The 5,302-nt window shown below is 41.3% G+C and overlaps 1 pseudogene; it reads right to left on the reverse strand.

The window, feature by feature from the left end:
* Positions 1 to 1,469: 1,469 nt before the first annotated feature.
* Positions 1,470 to 4,843, reverse strand: LOC108797980 (annotated as a pseudogene).
* Between the last annotated feature and the right edge of the window lie 459 nt (positions 4,844 to 5,302).

Here is a 5,302-nt window from a genome sequence, read left to right on the forward strand (position 1 = left end):
AGGAACAGAAGGGCTTAGAAGTTAGGACGTTCATGGAACGTCCTAACGTCGGGAAGAGGTTAATCACATGCTGACATGACACAAACAAAAAACTTTAAGGAAAATGATTAAATACAAATTACTTACTGTACTTTTAAGCTTATGAGCATCATAACGAATTTGTGAAAATTCACGGAGTCCAAAGGAACCTCCAACGACCAACAGCTTAAAAACAAAATAAAAATATTTTAGAAAGCAGGATTTTGGCATTTTAGTAAATCATAATAAAACAGAGTCTTATTTAAGACTCAAGCATACAGCCTGACTGCTCAGTGGTCCAGTGTTTATCCACGCATTCCTGTAATGCATCAGTCCTCTCTACTTCTTTTTGTTGGCTTGTGGTGCGGGAGTGCTGTTCCCAAACAAAAAGTTTGTAAACAGCACCAAGAGGTTGCCAACAGTCCCCAATCACGTTCAAACCTGCCTCAAGATTTTGAATGTAACTGGTTATACAAAATATGAAAAGAGAAGAATGTACACAGTGCAAGCTTCAGGAGCACACCCCCGGTGTGAAGCTCTTTGATTTATGCAATTTAGGTTGAACCTTCTGATTTTAGAAAGGTTGCTGTGTTACCTGGAAAATACTAGTAGCTTATTGACTGGTTTTGAGTATTGCCTGGATTTGCTCTTTAAAAAGTTATAAGAAGATGGAAGTAAATGGTAAAAAAACAAAAAACAAACACACACTTTTCCTTACACAATTACTTCCCAGAAAGATGAAGGAAATGTACAGTCACCTTCTGAAGTTGCTGCTTATCAAACTGCACATTAAATGTGTGCCTTCTTCTAATAAAGTAAAATTATAAGAAAGGGCTACTATCATCTAAAAAGCCAAAAACATTAGTTTGGTTTATACAGTAGCAGCACCCCAACCGCACTCTTTTTAAGTTTAAAAAAAAAAAAGGATAGTGTTAGCAGTGATGCATGCTTTTTCATCAATCATTTATAGGCCTACTTTGACCGGCAGATGGAAACTGAAGATTGGCCAGCAGTTTGCATAGTCTTTCCCTGTTCTTTTTGATGAACAATCATCTTACCACTAGCCAATTTCTATCAAAAACTTTCATTAAAGTGACACTAAACTCTGGAGTTAAACCTTAAAAATACATTCAGGTACTTTAAAGTTACATTAAGGTCACAGCCCCCCCAATGCTGCTTAAGGACTTCCCTTAAATGATGCCTCTTGTTCATCTTCTTCCATCGGGTCTGTGAAGGTTCTCATTCATCCAGGCCATGGTGTATCTGTAAAGAATAAGTCAGGGCAACTGGACTTGCTGTATTTTTCTTGAAGACGTTTCACTGGTCATCCAACCCGCTTTCTCAATTCAGAATGACTTGTACAAAAATTATCTGGGAATAAATATGGTGAATGTTGCTCCAATCCACATAATCTGTTAGTCACAACCAGGTGCTGATTGCATAATTGGAATCTAGGAGGTGCTATTAACCTGCCCAGAGAGGTGTAATCTATTTATGCTAGATGTCTCCATCTTTGCATAAATGGCCTCTTTCACACCTTTTAAACCAGACCTCCTCCCTGTCTAAGATGCGTACTTGACTGTCTTCAAAGGAGTGACCTTTTTCATTTAGATGTAGGTATACTGCTGAATCCTGGCTCTTCTATGCTGTGCCATACGCTGGTGTAGCTGCTGTTTTGCTTCACCGACATACAATTCTGAGCACTCCTCACTGCACTGGACTGCATACACAATGTTGTTCATCTTGTGTTTTGGTGCTGGGTCTTTTGGGTGAATCAGTTGTTGCCTCAGTGTATTGCTGGGTTTAAAGCAGACAGGAATGTGATGTTTTTTAAAAACCCTTCTGAGTTTCTCAGACACCCCATATGACCAAATTATTCCGTTTGTCATGCTTTTCACCCTTGGCATTCTTTCCTCTTCTTTCTGTTATGAAAAAACACCCAGTCTGGATACCCACAAGTTTTAAGGCCCCCCCTGAGGTGTTTGAATTCCTTAGTCTTGGCCTCTGTTGTGGTGGGAATTTTCTCTGCCCGGTGGTGTAGAGTCCTGATGACTCCCAGTTTGTGGTCTAAAGGGTGGTGGTAATCAAATAGCAGGTACTTGTCCATGTGTGTTGGTTTTCGGTAGACTTCCAATTCCAGCCTCCTTCCCGCTTCTACTGTTACTAAACAATCCAAAAAAGTCAGTTTGTTGTTTTGCATACCTTTCCGCGTAAACTTGATGTTATGATCCACGGAGTTGATATGGTCAGTGAAAGCCTGTAAATCTTGTTTGTGAATCTTAACCCAAGTGTCATCCACATATCTGAACCAATGACTGGGTGTAATTCCCTTGAAGGTGGTCAGGGCCTTGCTTTCTACTTCTTCCATGTACAGGTTCACCACAATAGGTGAAACTGGCGATCCCATGGCACAGCCATGTTTCTGCCTGTAGAACTTGACATAGGTGGTATTCAGGCAAAGGTCCAAAAAGGCACACACTTGATCTGGGTTAAGTTCTGTTCTGCTGCCTAGGGTGTTGTCTAGTAGCAACCGTGTTCTCACTTTCAATTCCCTCTGTGGTGGGTATGCAGGTGACGAGGGATGTAACATCATAGGATACCATTGTTTCTTCTCTGCCCAATATTAAGTTCTTGATTTTGTTTGTGAAATCCTGAGAGTTCTGTAAGGTTACATAGTTACATAGTATTTGAGGTAATGCACCTGGTTGCATTCCCACTCATGGAAGACATTATTTTATTCCACCCTTACTATTTTTTTGGTTTTTTTTATTGTATATTGGAGATTATATTAAATTATTTAACTGTAGCTTTATTATCTAGGGTTTAGTGGATCACGAGTGGCCCGTTCAATAACTTGTTTGTTAAATTAAATAATTTAAATTAGATTGAGATAGATAAATTATACTGAATTATACTACCGACCTCTGTATAATTATACTGCCGCCCTGGGTTAAATTATGCTTTCCCCCTGCTGTTGAATGTGGTTAACGGTGATATTAATAATAATATTAGCGCCCTGTGGTAAGGTTACTGAAACCTCCTGGGATAAGATTAATTTTAATTGCACTAGCGCCTTGGGATTAGATTGCACTATCTCCCTGGGGTTAAGTTGGGGTTAGTCTTTAACACTGAGTGCTACTGCAGCCCCCTTAGCAATGTAATAGTACTACTTTTCTATCTATTTATATTAGTTTTTTTCTTTTACTTTAACTCATACACTAGTAGTTTAACTTTAACTCATACACTAACAGTTTAATATACACCCTATCAGTTTGATATGTGATGCAAGTAAATAAATAACTCAGATACATTTAAAATGTAAAAGAATAGACAATACCCTTTTTTTTTGTTAAAGTAACACTCTCTCCCCCCTAAACAACAACTCTCACCCTCCACCAATACACTTCTACCCCCCCAATCCACAATACAGAACCTTGAAACAACTACAACTCCCCTCACCCCAATCACTTTAATAAGACCTGTTCCTGATGCCAGTCACGTCTCCTTCTTACACAGCCTCCGTCCACACAGGCCGATACGGTCCCTCCGTCTGTCCCTCCGACCTCTGGTCTCCCTCAGCTCGGCTCCACGTCCTTCCGTCCCCGCCACCGGCGCTCGCCCGTCCCTGCTGCCGACCCCCGGTCCCTCCGCTCTCCAGGCCCTTTGGACGTTATAAGTAACAGAGTTTATGCTGCTGACAATTGGCCTGAGAGGGGTCCCGTCCTTATGTATCTTCGGAAGTCCATATATACACGGAGGGGCTTCACCAGGGTAGAGACGATGATGCATAGCCCGATCAATGGCTTTGTCCTTTTCCAGCTGCTGTAGTAGATCTATAGCTTTCTTCTTGTAACCACTGGTTGGGTCCCTTCTTAGGGCTTCATATGTGTTGTCATGCTGTATTAACACCTCACTCTGGGCAGGTTATTAACACCTGCTAGCTCCAATTATGCAAATGCAATCAACACCTGGTTGCGGCTAACAGATAATGTGGATTGGAGCAACATTTACCATATTTATTCCCAGATAATTTTTGAACAAGTCATTCTGAATTGAGAAAGCAGGTTGGATGACGAGTGAAACATCTTCAAGAAAAATACAGCAAGTCCAGTTGCCTTGACTTATTCTTTACAGATATCTTTTTCCATCCACTTGTTTTCAGAAGTCCCTCCAGCGCTAGTGCTGGTCTCTGAACCAGCGCCGACTACTGTGTCTTCTGTGTCTGTCCGCGTGCATGCTACGGGCTGTGTGCAATAACTTACACTGTGTCTCTCTTCTCCTGGCCGAAGATCTCTACTGTGCATGCGCCATCCCCATGATCCTTTGCAACCTCTCGAGCATTTTTCAGATCTTCAGCCGGGAGCAACCGGCGGGGACACAGGTAAGTAATTACCTTTTTGGTATCTTTTTAATTTTTTATGTTTTTGCATATATCTACTACTTGCTAGCACTAGATACGGTGAGGAAAAAAATTATTTGATCCCCTGCAGATTTTGTAAGTTTGCCCACTTACAAAGAAATAAAAGGTCTATAATTTTTTATCATAGGTGTATTTAAAATGATAGAGACAGAATATCAACCAAATATCCAGAAAAAAAAACACGATACAAAATGTTATAAATTGAGTTGCAGTTCAGTGAGTAAAATAAGTATTTGATCCCCAAGAAAAACATGACTTAGTACTTGGTGGAGAAACCCTTGTTGAGCTTATAACAAACAAGCTCACTTCGTGCATTCCAGCGGCGACGCCTCCTCCTCCCGCACGGCAATAACCCCTGTGGTTATGCCGTCTCACCTCTCCCTGGACTGACAGGCTCATCAGCATTGTGGCTCTCTTTACTGGATGACCACCTCCTTGCAGCCACACTTTAAAAGGATTTCTTTACTGTTCAGGCTCCTTCCTCCTGACTCTTTTCAAGGGAACCTTTCCTCAGCATTTGGGACACCTGTGCAGCCTCCCCAGCTCTGGATGACTACTGCAGATGAGCTCTACTAAAACTGCAAGTACTTGATTAAATCTTGGTTGATGCTCTTGCTGATAAGTGGATTGTTATACTTTGCAAACAGTACCTTACCTATTACTTGCATGCTGGGGAAGCTGCATACACGACCTCTACTGACTCAGTCGAGATCTTGTTCACAGCGTGCTGCAATTAGCCCTCCAAACCTGTTTGTGCTGTTGCCATTGTGTACAGTTACACCTGGGGATCGTTGCTCTCATCCAGTGCAGCCTTCATAGATTGTCTTCTATACTGATGTATACTATTCATAATTGCCATAGTTA

Source organism: Nanorana parkeri, unplaced genomic scaffold (genome assembly GCF_000935625.1).
Source record: "Nanorana parkeri isolate BGI_ZX_2015 unplaced genomic scaffold, ASM93562v1 scaffold1378, whole genome shotgun sequence".
NCBI lineage: Eukaryota > Metazoa > Chordata > Amphibia > Anura > Dicroglossidae > Nanorana > Nanorana parkeri.